At 45.1% G+C, this 14,819-nt stretch overlaps 1 protein-coding gene across 8 annotated transcripts in view; it reads right to left on the minus strand.

Annotated features, from left to right (window-relative positions):
* FAM222B (family with sequence similarity 222 member B) overlaps nucleotides 1–14,819 on the minus strand; it is a 104,245-nt gene that overhangs the window by 50,296 nt on the left and 39,130 nt on the right. The window contains exon 1 of one of the 8 annotated variants that reach the window (XM_023183838.3): nucleotides 7,998–8,258. The exons of the other annotated variants lie outside the window; for them this stretch is intronic. The gene's annotated coding sequence lies outside the window, so the exon portion shown is untranslated. Of the gene's footprint in view, nucleotides 1–7,997; nucleotides 8,259–14,819 lie in introns of those variants that run through there. 8 annotated transcript variants of the gene reach the window in all.

The raw sequence follows: 14,819 nt of genomic DNA on the forward strand, positions 1-14,819 counted from the left end.
AAAAAAAAAAAAAAAAAAAAAAAAAAAAGAAAGGAGGAAGCAAGGAAGGAAGGAAAGAAACAGAAGGAAAGAGAGAAAGAAAAAGAGGAAGGAAGGAAGAAACTAAGTGTAGTCTGGGCATGATAACTCATGGTTCTAATCTCAGCACGTGGGAGGCCAAGGTGGGAAGATCGTTGGAGCCCAGGAGTTTGAGACCAACCTGGACAACACAGGGAGACCCCGTCTCTACAAAAAAATGAAAAAAAGTAGCCAGGCATGATGAAGCGAACCTGTGGTCGCACCTACTCAAGAGGTGAGATAGGCCAGGCATGGTGGCTCACACCTGTAATCCCAGCACTTTGGGAGGCCACGGCAGGCAGATCACTTAAGGTCAGAAGTTCGAGACCAGCCTGGCCAAGACAGTGAAACCTCATCTCTACTGAAAATACAAAAATTAGCCTGGTGTGATGGTACATGCCTATAATCCCAGCTATTCGGGAGGTTGAGGCACAAGAATCACATGAACCCAAGAGGTGGAGGTTACAGTGAGCCGAGATCACGCCACTGAACTCCAGTCTGGGTGACAAAGCAAGACTCTCATCTCAAAAAAAAAAATAAAAGAGGCTGAGATGTGCAGCTTGCCTAACCCCAAGGGGTAGAGACTGCAGTGAGCTGTGATCACACTACTGGATGACACAGTGAGATCCTGTCTCAAAAAAAAAGAAAAAAAGAGAAACAAAAAAGTGGGATCTCTGTCTCAAGACAAAATTAAGTGTAATACAAGTTCTTGGCTATCTTGCCTACTGCTTAGTTGAATGACCAAAGAAAAAAACAAATTTCTCAGTAGTCTGTATGCCTAGAAAATCTCAGTTAAAAACCAGAGGAAGTTAACGCTATTGCTTAAAAATGTGTCCTTGAGGCAGGGCATGGTGGCTCATGCCTGTAATCCCAGAACTTTGGGAAGTGGAGGTGGGTGGATCAACCGAGGTCGGGAGTTTGAGACCAGCCTGACCAATATGGAGAAACCCCATCTCTACTAAAAATACAAAATTAGCTGGGCACATGGTGACATGCAGTGGCACATGCCTATAATCCCAGCTATTTGGGAGGCTGAGGCAGGAGAATTGCTTGAACCTGGGAGACGGAGGTTGCAGTGAGCCGAGATCACGCCATTGCACCCCAACCTAGGCAACAATAGTGAAACTCCATCTAAAAAAAAAAAAAGTGTCCTTGAGAGTATCTTTGGATTGATTTCACCTATCTATACTCTGCCTGCTTGCCCTTTTGTATGTATAATCAATAACAGACTTTTCACAGATCAGGAATGAACTTCTGTTTTTTCCACTGTTTGGTCTCTGTGAATCTAAGGAATGAACTCTTAACTAGAGTCTTGCCCATATCTTGGTAAAGATGCCCTCTGCCCTTTTCAGTTAGGCTGCAATGTAACAAACTCAGTCCATGACTGAATTTAATCTAATCAGCCCAGTATTTACTTCCTAGGATCCACCAGCACCAAATAAAACAAAACTTCAATTTGGAAGTGGGGCACCACGGTGCACACCTGTAGTCCCAGCTACTTGTGCACACCTGTAGTCCCAGCTACTTGGGAGGCTGTGTCAGGAGGATTGCTTGAGTCTGGGAATTCAAGGCCAGCCTGGGCAACATAACTGGGACAGCACCCTGTCTCAAAACAAAACAAAATAAAATCACCTTCAAGTTGGTCTTTCCTTAACTTTATTTTTTCTTAAGCTTTCTTCTCTTGATTAATAATAGCATCCTGGTGTTTGGGTTCCCTTCACAACCAGAAAGATAAAAAAAAGCCTCTCAGAGTAGAGATAGGAAAACTTCAAATCATTTCAAATGGGTTCCTGAAATTTCTTGGAGAAAATAATAAACTGTATTAGAAATTCAGAGAAAGGAAGAATTCAGAGACCTTGGCTCTCAGTCTGGCTTCACTACCAAATCACTTAAGTTATTTAGATAATCACAGAGCACTGGTTTTCCCTACTTCAGAGAAATGCTGAGACCAATGTTCATTTAATTCACTGGATAAAAACTATCTAAAATTAAGAATATTTATCTTTTTTTTTTCTTTTTTTTAGACGGAATTTCGCTCTTGTTGCCCAGGCTGGAGTGCAATGGCGCAATCTCGGCTCACTGCAACCTCCACCTCCTGGGTCCAAGCGATTCTCCTGCCTCGGCTTCCCAAGTAGCTGGGATTACAGGCACGCACCACCACACACAGCTAATTTTTGTATTTTTAGTAGAGATGGGGTTTCTCCATGTTGGTCAGGCTGGCTTCGAACTCCCGAACTCAGGTGATCCACCTGCCTTGGTTTCCTAAAGTTCTGGGATTACAGGCGTGAGCCACCGCACCTGGCAGAATATTTATCTTAATACTGGAAATGATTCTTGGTCTGAAGAAATGCTTGTTTTTTCTGTGTTTTTTTTTGTTTGTTTGTTTTGTTTTGTTTTTATGTGGAGTCTCACTCTGTTACCCAGGCTGGAGTGCAGTCAAGAGATCTCAGCTCGGCTGGGTGCGGTGGCTCACGCCTGTAATCCCAGCACTTTGGGAGGCCAAGGTGGGCGGATCACGAGGTCAGGAGATCCAGACCATCCTGGCTAACATGATGAAACCCCATCTCTACTAAAAATACAAAAAATTGGTTGGGCGCAGTGGTGGGCGCCTGTAATCCCAGCTACTCGGGAGGCTGAGGCAGGAGAATGGCGTGAATCGGGGAGGCGGAGCTTGCAGTGAGCTGAGATCGCGCTACTGCACTCTAGCCTGGGCGGCAGAGCAAGACTCCCTCTCAAAAAAAAAAAGAGAGCTCACTGCAACCTCCACCTCCTGGGTTCAAGCAATTCTCCTGCCTCAGCCTCCTGAGTACCTGGAATTACAGGCCTGTGCCACCACGCCCACCTAATTTTCATATTTTTAGTAGAGACAAGGTTTCACCATGTTGGTCAGGCTGGTCTTGAACTCCCGGCCTCAAGTGATCCACCCACCTCAGCCTCTCCATATGTTGGGATTACAGGCATGAGCCACCGCATCCGGCCCAAACTCTTGTCTTAACCTTTTGTGAGACGTTTTATGTATTTACAGATCATGAAATCTTAATGAAGTAAACTTCTAAGATCTGACCAAACAAAAGGACCTCAAGTGTTCATAGAATGCTAACATATAGAACAAAGTTTAAGGAAGACACAAAGGCCCGGATTCTAAAAAATAAATAAACAATTTGAATGTCTGGCTTAAAACAAAAAGATGGATTAAAAGTTTGTATCAGAAAGGTAACTTTGTTTTGAATGGTCCTAACAATTCATAATTCCTGCAGTATCAAATACAGTCTGGGTAATTAATTCAGTTCAGTGGACTCTTTCCCTTTTACTGCCAGATTGAACAGCTCTAAGGATAATCTCCCTCACTCTCCCAGGGCTCAGTTGGAAGATTCATTATTTATGCCCTCAATTGTTTATTCTGTCCTATTTTTCCATACGTCCAGGCCCAAGAGCTGTGTTACCACTGGCCTGTTTCCAAAATGAATGCATTACTCATTGCCCTATTAGCTACGAAAACAAAATAATCAAACAGTGGTATCTTAACGATGGAGAGCAACCCCACCAACCACTTGATCCAGGAGAGAGAAATTAGTAACAATGTCAGCCCAGGTTACCAAAAGCTAAATTGTCCTGATGAAGAGAGAGCCATACATCATTCTAGTCCTTTATTTTGAGCCACTGAACAACATACATGCATATCCAACAAGGATTCTTAAAGGACAGTATCATTAGAAAGACAGCTCTGGCCTTCACTGAGAGCAGACTGTAAACTACTGAGGGTTAAACTGAGATAAAATTTGCCTAGCAACCATTCTTTAGGAAGAGTTCAGTAACTCACCAACAATAAATTCTACATCCTCATCTGACTGGTAAACAGATTACAGACTCCACTAAGTCCTCTACTTTCAGGATTCAGACTCACAGCAAACAACTTCCTCAAAAGATTCAGCTTCAAGAGCCAAACCCTGGGGGAGGGGGTTGTGCTTAAACACAAAATATTGTCTCTGACACCTGACTTGAAAAGCTGAAAATCTAAAAAGTATCATCACCCATATCTCCATATGGATGCATCCATTGTTCTAAATAAATCTCTGACAATTGAGACAGCATTCCCAGAGTCTCTTTTGCCTCTAATATTTTCTCACCTTGAGTAAGCTTTTCCCAATTCCAAACCTTACAACACTCAAGCTGATTATTATGAGAATCAAGCAATACCAAGGGCCCAATATTTTTCTTTCACCTTCTCAAGGGGATCATTTTATACTTCTGATGTGAACAGGGGATTAGTCTCGAGTCTCCCTTTAGAGAGAACATAGAGTCCTTTTTCTTACCACATTCTAAGCCATGACTCACAGAAATAAGCAGGATGGGCCAGGCACGGTGGCTCACGCCTGTAATCCCAGCACTGTAGGAGGCCGAGGAAGGCGGATCACCTGAGGTCAATTCAAGACCACGCTGGCCAACATGGTGAAACCCTGACTCTACTAAAAATACAAAAATTAGCCAGGCATGGTGGTGCATGTCTGTAATTCCAGCTACTCAGGAGGCTGAGGCAGGAGAATTGCTTGACCTGGGAGGCGGAGGCTGCAGTGAGCAGAGACTGTGCCACTGCACTCCAGCCTGGGCGACTGAGTGAGACTCCATCTCAAAAAAAAAAAAAAAAAAGAAAGAAAGAAAGAAATGAAATAAGCAGGATGAATAAAAACAGACTGCTGAAGAAAATTAAATCAATTGCTTTAACCTCAAACAGCACTATGCCCCCTCAACCTAAGAGATTTATGGCTTTCTATAGTTGTTTCCTTGCAGATGACCAAATTCCAGGATTTCCATGCACCTTAAATGATATTTGAACATCAGTGCAAATAGGGTTTGCACTTATGATTAGTTCTATACATAGTCTTCTGTCTCCTGGGAAAATCCTTTCGGGAACCCCTAATTATTGCACCATGCAAAATAGTGATCACACAAATCAGTCAAGAAAAGAGAAATATCGGGCGTGGAGGGGTGCAATGGCTCACACCTTAATCCCAACACTTTGGGAGGCCTCTGGGAGGATTGCTTGAGGCCAGGAGTTTGACAACAACCTGAACAACAGAGCCAGACCCTATTCTCTACAAAACATAAAAATTAAAAAATGGCAATATAAAAAAGTGAGTGAAGTATAATATAACATTATAAAGCTGTACTTACTGCTCACCCATGGGTAGAGACTTAAAAACCACCCAGATACCAAATAGAAGAGCAACTTGTCTTTTGATAGAAGTGAGCTGAAATCTTACAGCCTCCAACTTTTTTTTGTTTTTGTTTTTTGGGTTTTTTTTTGAGACAGGGTCTCACTGTCACCCAGGCTGGAGTGCAGTGGCACAACCCTGGCTCACTGCAACCTCCGCCTTCCGGGTTCCAGCAATTCTCCCACCTCAGTCTCCCAAGTAGCTGGGACTACAGGAGTGCACCACCACGCCCAGCTAATTTTTTTGTTTTGGTAGAGACGGGGTTTTCACCATGTTGGTCTTTAACTTCTGACTTCAAGTGATCCACCCACCTCAGCCTCCCAAAGTGCTGGTATTACAGGAGCAAGCCATTGCACCCTGCCTTCCAACTGGATTTTTGGTCACTTCCCCAGCTTCCTATACCTTAGACATCAAAGTGCACTTTGTTTTATATACTAGCTAACTGTCAAGGCTTCAATCAGTGATTTTTAACAGTTCACTTTCAGTAGCAAGTTAACTAAGTCAACATCTGGGGGAACCCCTTTCCCTCCCAATTTAAACACAACTAATGGAGCCTTAAGGGACAAGTGAGTAATAACATAAAAACCCAAAACCTGACACAGGATTACTGTGAATCTATTTTTTAGTAACATGTCTATTCTAAGGTACTTGAAGTCTTATTTTTAAAAAAGGTTAAAGTAAGCTTCCTAATCCCTATTACTTTCCACAGCTGAAGTGGTTTCCTATCCCATTATCCCTATTTTTTATAATACTTGCTTTCATCTCAAATTGCTCCTGTTTAGAGATCTAATAAATCAATGCAAAGAAAAAAATCACTAATCTAGCCAAAAGTGTAAGACAGCTCCAGTGTATCAATTCTGTTTTCAAAAGTGGACCCCAGTTAGAACAATCTTTGGAAACTGAACCTGCATTACATAAAGTCTGAACCATTTTAATTAATATTTATCAAAGTGTTGCCAAAAAAAAAAAAAAAGATATTCATCCCTTCTGGTACTGTAGCTCTTTGCTAATCAACATTAAGATAAACCTGGTCCAAACACATTTCGTTGAAAATGCCCACTTAGGCCAGGCACGGTGGCTCACGCCTGTAATCCCAGCACTTTGGGAGGCTGACGTGGGTGGATCACGAGGTCAGGAGATCAAGACCATCCTGGCTAACACAGTGAAACCCCATCTCTACTAAAAATACAAAAAATTAGCCAGGTGTGGTGGCAGGTGCCTGTAGTCCCAACTACTCGGGGAGGCTGAGGCAGGAGAATGGCAGAATGAATCTGGGAGGTGGAGCTGGCAGTGAGCCGAGATCACGCCACAGCACTCCAGCCTGGGCGACAGACTCTGTGTCAAAAAAAAGAAAAGAAAAGAAAAGAAAATGTCCACTTAAAGCTAGTGTACTATGGACACTGCCACCCAACACACACACACACACACACACACACACACACACACACACTCCCTTTGTTTCTAACAGCAAAAACTTAGGATTTTCTATTTTCCACTGAAAACGTTTTTCTCAATTTAAAGCCTACAAAGACGTTCCCGATTCTGGAGATAGGTGTTCTTCAGAAAGAAGGGACCCCTAAGATGAAGAAGCAAAGGAACTCAAAAAAGATAAATTTCATTTAAGTTGTAATGCTATAGCCACCCAAATTCATAAACTTTGGGGAGAGGAACCTTTTTTAAAAAACTAACGAGGCTGGGAGCGGTGGCTCACGCCTGTAATCCCAGCACTTTGGGAGGCTGAAGCAGGCGGATCACGAGGTCAGGAGTTCGAGACCAGCCTGACTAACATGGTGAAACCCAATCTCTACTAAAAACACAAAAAATTAGCCCGAAACGGTGGCAGGCGCCTGTAATCTCAGCTACTGAGGAGGCTGAGGCAGGAGAATCCCTTGAACCCTGGAGGCGGAGGTTGCAGTGAGCCGAGATCGCACCACTGCACTCCAGCCTGGGCGACAGAGGGAGACTCATCTCAAAAAAAAAAAAAAAAAAAAAAAACTCACGAACTAAAATTCATCTGGAGGTTTTTTTAAGTTTGGTTTTGGTTTTTGACGATAGAAACTAATCCCTCCGAGGGTCTGTGAATAAGAAATATACCGACAGAGAAAAAGATAAGACTTTTAAGTTTCAGCAACAAGGTAAGTTTGCCTGCTCTAGTCAGGTTTCTGCAACAGAGATGAGCTACTACACAAAGCCGGTGACAATGTACTCCAGGAAGAGACTTCAGCAGAGTTAATCGCTAACAACTATCAGGATTTCCTTTAACCACCATTTGACTGGGGCTGCTCTCTCTTTCCACTAGCACCTCCTCTCCTTTCAGATTGTTATTGCTGATCAAGGCAGTCCCAAGGAGGAAAATGGTGAAGACAGCCTTAATGGACACGGATGCAGTACAGTTCCAAATATCCACTCCTAGCTTGCCTTTTTTTTTTTTTTAATTGCGGTTTACTGCATCAGATATTACACAAAACAGGGCTCCTCTTTTCTTCTCTGTGCATTTTACTATACGACCGATATCGACACATCAGTAAAAAGAGATAAGAGTCCTGAATCTCCTTACCCATCTGCAGGGGTGAGATGAAGGGAAGGAAAAAAATGATGAACGGTAGAAACAGATAAGCAAAACAAACTGATGGGATCCAGAGATATTATTTCCCATTCCATTTCCCCTTTTCTTACAAGGTTAAGTCGGCTGAAGTCGGGGTCGCGTTAGAAAAAGCACACACACACCTTGCGCCCTGGAAAGAAGGTGAGGTTCGCTCCGCAGCGCTCGGTGGGGCTCCTGGCTCCGCCCCGCCCGCCTGGGGCAGCTCAGCCCAGCTCACCCCCTCCCCGGGAGGATGGAAGAGAAGGGGCTTCTAGCTGTCTAGGCAGGGGGAGGGGGAGGCGGCTGCTCCGGGTGCCAGGCTCACGGAGCGCAGGACTCCGCGGTGCGCCGACACCCCCTCCCCCAGCCGGCTGCCGCTCTCTCCCAGCCGCCGCCGGAAGCCAGCCCCGCCCCCTCACCTCCACCCTGGCTCTTCGCGAGCCCCCTCCTGTCTGCACAGCCAATGGCGAGCCAGGGATCCAGCAGAGCGACTCGCCAAGCAGCCAACTGGGGAGGTCCACAGGGAGGTCAGCCACCGGGATAGGCCCGCTACCCGCGGACACGGCCCGACTCGGCTCCTCTTTGTTAGCGCTGCCCCCATCTCTCCCGGCCCCCACCCCAAAGCCAGAAGCCAAGCATCCCGTAGCTGGGCCAGGTGAAGCTGCGCCCCTCCGCACCCCTTCTCCCTCTGCCCCGCCCCCTCCCACTTTCGACCTGGGTACTAGGAGAACACCCCTACCCACGCGATACCTCCCAGAGTGCCTCAGACTTCAACAGCAATTGCCACCTGGAGACACTCGACAGTAAAAAGATGCTCCCCAAGCCTCTCCGCCTCTAGTCTAATCAACTGCACTGCACTGTAACAGTGGACGGATTTAGGATTGCATATTAAATCAGTTGCACACATCAATCCTCCCTGTCGGAAACTCCTGCTTCCCATGACGCAGAAATTAAGGGGTGGGGGTGGAGGCATGTTGGGAAAGTATGCATCTAGAAGTTGGTGGGGTGGAGAAGGGAATACATGAAATCATAGGCCAAAAAAAAAAGAACAACAAAAAAAACCACACATAGTTGGCTCCAACCTGTTTCAGATACAAAACATCCAATGTATTTAGCTGGATGTATCCAATCCAGTTAAATCCCAAGCAGGTTTCAGTACAATTAGGAAGCAAACACCTAATCCTTGTTCAATCATATACCTAATATTATGGGGAACATACTCTCAGCAACCACCAGGCTCAGAGTAACTGGCAGGTTGCACCAACACTTCAATCACCAATTGGAATAGAACTAACTGGAATAGAACATGCTAAACACTGTGGTATGTTTTCTTGGGGGTAGTGATACAGCACCACATGGGGTTCATTTAAGAAAACTGGCCGGGCGCGGTGTGTCTCGCCTGTAATCCCAGCACTTTGGGAGGCCAACCCGGGCAGATCACTTGAACCCAGGTGTTCGAGACCAGCCTGGTCAACATGGTGAGACCCCCATCTCTACCACAAATTTTAGACGTAGCTAGGTGTGGTAACTCACGCTCTAGTCCCAGCTACTTGGCAGAATACACTGAACAGAGACCATGCCACTGCACTCCGGCCTGAGAGTAAGATCCTAACTCAAAAAGAAAAAGAAAAGCAATAGAAAACGGGGTCAGGGAAGGCAAGCTATTACCTAGATTGTCATTTTTGTTCAGAGTTCTCGCGAACGCATGACATTAAATATCTACATCACACTCTACAACACTGCTTAATCGCCCCAAACCTACTATAATTTAAAACAAAACGAAACTTTAAGCAGTCTAGGCTACCTTGGAACTCAAAACATTTCATATATAACCACCTCAGTACTCCTGGAAGACGGAAAAGGAGCTGTATGACATGCCTGTTTTATTTTATTTATTTATTTTTGAGACGGAGTTTCACTCTGTTGCCCAAGCTAGAGTGTAGTGGCGATATGCTGTGGTGTAATCTCGGCTCACTGCAACCTCCGCCTCCTAGATTCAAGCAATTCTGCCTCAGCCTCCGAAGTAGCTGAAATTACAGGTGCTCACCACCACGCCCAGTTAATTTTTGTGTGTGCGTGTTTTTTTTTTTTTTTTTTTTTTGAGAGGGAGTCTCGCTCTGTCGCCCAGGCTGGAGTGCAGTGGCGGGATCTCGGCTCACTGCAAGCTCTGCCTCCCGGGTTCACGCCATTCTCCTGCCTCAGTCTGGGACTACAGGCGCCTGCCACCACGCCCGGCTAATTTTTTGTATTTTTAGTAGAGACGGAGTTTCACCGTGTTAGCCAGGACGGTCTCCATATCCTGACCTCGTGATACACCCACCTAGGCCTCCCAAAGTGTTGGGATTACAGGCGTGAGCCACCGCGCCCGGCCTAATTTTTGTATTTTTAGTAGAGACCGGGTTTCACCGTGGTGGCCAGGCTGGTCTCCAACTCCTGACCTCAAGTGATCCATCCGCCTCGGCCTCCCAAAGTGCTGGGATTACAGGCATGAGCCAACGTGCTAGGCTGATCCCCCCCCCCCTTTTTTTTTTTTTAGATTTAAGAGTCTCACTCTGTCGCCCAGGTTGGAGTACAACGGCACAATCTTGGCTCACTGCAACCTCTGCCTCCCCGGCTCAAGCCATTCTCCTGCCTCAGCTTCCCGAGTAGCTGGGATTACAGGCACGAGCCACCGTGCCTAGCTAATTTTTATATTTTTAGTAGAGATGGGGTTTCACCATGTTGCCCAGACTGGTCTCGAACTCCAGACCTCAGGTGATCCACCTGCCTCAGCCTCCCAAAGTGCTGTGATTACAAGCATGAGCCACCGCACCCAGCATCACGTCTATTTTTTTTTTTTTTTTTTTTTTTTTTTTTTTGGAGACGGAGTCTTGCTCTGTCTCCCGGGCTGGAGTGCAGTGGCCGGATCTCAGCTCACTGCAAGCTCCGCCTCCCGGGTTTACGCCATTCTACTGGCTCAGCCTCCCGAGTAGCTGGGACTACAGGCGCCCGCCACCTCGCCCGGCTAGTTTTTTCTATTTTTTAGTAGAGACGGGGTTTCACCGTGTTAGCCAGGATAGTCTCGATCTCCTGACCTCGTGATCCGCCCGTCTCGGCCTCCCAAAGTGCTGGGATTACAGGCTTGAGCCACTGCGCCCGGCCTATTTTTTAAGCACATAAGAATATACATCTCTTGGTCCAACATAATATATAGATGTTAAACCAATCTGTCAAGAGTCGTTATCATTGAGAGAATAAGTATATAGTTAGGGAGAAGTGAAAAAGAGAATTTGTTTTATTGTATCTTTTAAACAATAAAAAAGAGGGCCAGGTGCAGTGGCTTGCACTTTGGGTGGCTGAGACAGGCAGTTCTCAAGGTCAGGAGATTGAGATCAGCCTGGCCAACATGGTAAAACCCCGTCTCTACTTAAAAAAAAGTACAAAAAGGGCCCGGCGCGGTGGCTCAAGCCGGTAATCCCAGCACTTTGGGAGGCCGAGACGGGTGGATCACGAGGTCAGGAGATCAAGACCATCCTGGCTAACACGGTGAAACCCCGTCTCTACTAAAAAATACAAAAAAACTAGCCGGGCGAGGTGGCGGGCACCTGTAGTCCCAGCTACTCGGGAGGCTGAGGCAGGAGAATGGCGTGAACCCGGGAGGCGGAGCTTGCAGTGAGCTGAGATCCGACCACTGCACTCCAGCCTGGGTGACACAGCGAGACTCCGTCTCAACCAAAAAAAAAAAAAAAAAGTACAAAAAATAGCCGGGAGTTGTGGCGCACATCTGTAATCCCAGCTACTCGGGAGGCTAAGGTAGGAGACTCGCTTGAAACTGGGAGGCGCAGGTTGCAGTGAGTTGAGATCATGCCACTGCACTCCAGCCTGGGCAACAGAGGAAGACTCCATCTCAAAAAAAAAAAAAAAAAAAAAAATTAAGGCACAGCATGGTGGCTGACACCTGTAATCCTAGCACTTTGGGATGCTGAATCGGGCAGTTCACTTGAGGTTAGGGGTTCAAAGCCGGCCTTGCCAACATGTTGAAACCTCATCTCTACAAAAAATAAAAAATAATTAGCCCAGTATGGTAGCGGGGGCCTGTAATTCCAGCTACTCGGGAGACTGGGACAGGAAAATTGCTTGAACCCGGGAGGCAGAGATTACACCAGCCTGGGCAAGTGGGACTCCGTCTCAAAATGTAAGTAAATAAAAAGCATTAATTTTGTCATTTTTACTACGTTAACTTAGTGAAATTACAGATTTTATCATCTTTAAACTATGTTGAACGTCTTACTTTTACAGTCAGTAAAAGATATTAAAACATGGCCGGGCGCGGTGGCTCAAGCCTGTAATCCCAGCACTCTGGGAGGCCGAGATGGGCGAATCACGAGGTCAGGAGATCGAGACCATCCTGGCTAACACGGTGAAACCCCGTCTCTACTAAAAAATACAAAAAACTAGCCGGGCGAGGTGGCGGGCACCTGTAGCCCCAGCTACTCAGGGGGCTGAGGCAGGAGAATGGCCTGAACCCGGCAGGCGGAGCTTGCAGTGAGCTGAGATCCGGCCACTGCACTCCAGCCTGGGCGACAGAGCGAGACTCAGTCTCAAAACAAACAAACAAAAAAGATATTAAAACATAAACACCTCTCAAAAATAGATGGAAGAGATCAATAGGCTAGACTAAAAACTAGTTTAGGTAATATCCGTCTAGACTGATCAGTTTGCACCTCATCATTTCTTGAGCACCCTATTTTGCAAATTTCCTAAACGGTATTTGTAACAACCAAAAATAAAATAAAATGTAACTTTGACACTTAATTTACTCCAATCAAAACGATACAGGTCCCAGGACAGAATAACACACACACACATAAAAACAATGACTGAACCCGAAAAGAAGGCAAAGTCTTAAAAAGACAATTTCCTCATAAAGAACTGCTACGTGATATTTACAGAATTCAAACACCCATGACACAGAGCATAGAAACTTTAATAAAACCTTTATTGTTCATTGGACTTCAAGAGAACAGTAGGTCTGAGAAAAACACTGTGGTATTTTTTTTTTTTAAAGGGAATTCCTGGCATTATCACTTCAAAGTTAGCAAGGTGTAACAGTAGTTAAAGGGTTTTAACTGGCTGCACTTTCTGTTTCAGACACTAGAGGGGAGCATAAAAATCCAAATAAAATCTGGGATTTTGTTTTACTCATTCACTAACATCACCAAATACGCACTGTATTCCTGTATGCCTGAAATTCTATTAGACCCCAGAGACAAAAAGATGAATAAGATGTGGTCTTTGTCTTTAAATTACTTAGTGTAGTTAGGGAAGACATGCCTGTTCAAAAAAAACAGTAATAAGACCGGCGCAGTAGCTCACACCTGTAATCACAGCACTTTGGGAGGCTGAGCAGATGGATAAATTGAGGTCAGCAGTTCAAGACCAGCCTGGCCAACATTGTGGAACCCCGTCTCTACTAAAAAATACAAAAATTAGCTGGGCGTGGTGGCAGGTGCCTGTAATCCCAGCTATTCAGGAGGCTGAGGCAGGAGAATCACTTGAACCTGGGAGACGGAGGTTGCAGTAAGCCGAAATCGTGTCATTGCACTCTAGCCTGGGCGACAAGAGTGAAACTCTGTTTCAAAAAATAATAATGGTTGGGCCCGATGGCTCATGACTGTAATCCTAGCACTTTTGGAGGCTAAGGCAGGCAGATCACCTGAGGTCAGGAGTTCAAGACCTTCCTGGCCAACATGGCAAAACCCCGTCTCTACCAAAAATACAAAAATTAGCCGGGCATGGTAGCGCATGCCTGTAATCCCAGATACTCAGGAGGATGAGATAGGAGAATCACTTGAACCTGGGAGACACAGATTGCAGTGAGCCAATTATCGCGCCACTGAACTCCAGCCTGGGCAACAGAGTAAGACTCTTGTCTCAAAAAAAAAAATTAATAATAATAATAATAATAATAATAAGGCCAGGCGCAGAGGCTCATGCCTATAATCCCAATACTTTGGGAGGCTGAGGCTGGACTACCTGAGGTCAGGAGTTTGAGACAAGCCAGGTCAACATGGTGAAACCCTGCCTCTACTAAAAATACAAAAAATTAGCCGGCTATGTTGGTCACCTATAATCCCAGCTACTCGGGGGGCTGAGGCAGGAGAATCGCTTGAACCCAAGAGGCAGAGTTTGCAGTGAGCCGAGATTGTGCCATTGCACTCCGGCTTGGGCAACAAGAGTGAAATTCTATCTCAAAAAAAATAAATAAATAATAATAATAATAATAATACTAGGCAAACTAAAACAGAGAATGCAGAGTAGAGAATCAAACCCAAGACTTTGGGAGACTATGGATATGGGACAGGACAGAAAGAGAATCATTCCTAGAAGAGAGAAGAAAAACATGTGCCTATATATAATAATTCACACTAGACAAACCGGCCTATCCAAATTGGCTTTTTCTCCTAATAACGTTTCTGGCCTTAATCTAAATGGAAATAACCTATACCTAGATGGTATCTTTAAACTTCTATCTGTAAAAAGTAGAAGCATTATCTGATGAAGAAGATTTGTTAAAATAACTAGTTGGTTAGGCTTCAAAATCTATTGTATGCAGTTTAAAAGGCTTGAAGGTGGGGTGTAGGGGGTGGTTTATACTTCCAGCTACTTGGGAGGCAGAGGTGGGAGGATCACTTGAGCCCAGGAGTACAGAGTTCGAGGTTATAGTGAGCTATGATCGTGCCACAGCACTCCAAGCCTGAGTGACAGAGTAAGATCCTGTCTTTAAAAAAATAAAAAGACTCTACAGGAATGACTGATAAACCAGAATTAAAGCTCAAAGTCACCACAAAAGTGCCAGAGGGAAACACTTGTACGGTATATTTTTCCCAAATCTTCAAAATGACTGCTCCATCATTTGTTATGGTTTTAGGATGTTTGGGTTGTATGTTCTGGGAGTAGAGAGCTGGAAAGAAGGGGTTAGTTGT

Source organism: Piliocolobus tephrosceles, chromosome 16, assembly GCF_002776525.5.
Source record: "Piliocolobus tephrosceles isolate RC106 chromosome 16, ASM277652v3, whole genome shotgun sequence".
NCBI classification, from domain to species: Eukaryota; Metazoa; Chordata; class Mammalia; order Primates; family Cercopithecidae; genus Piliocolobus; species Piliocolobus tephrosceles.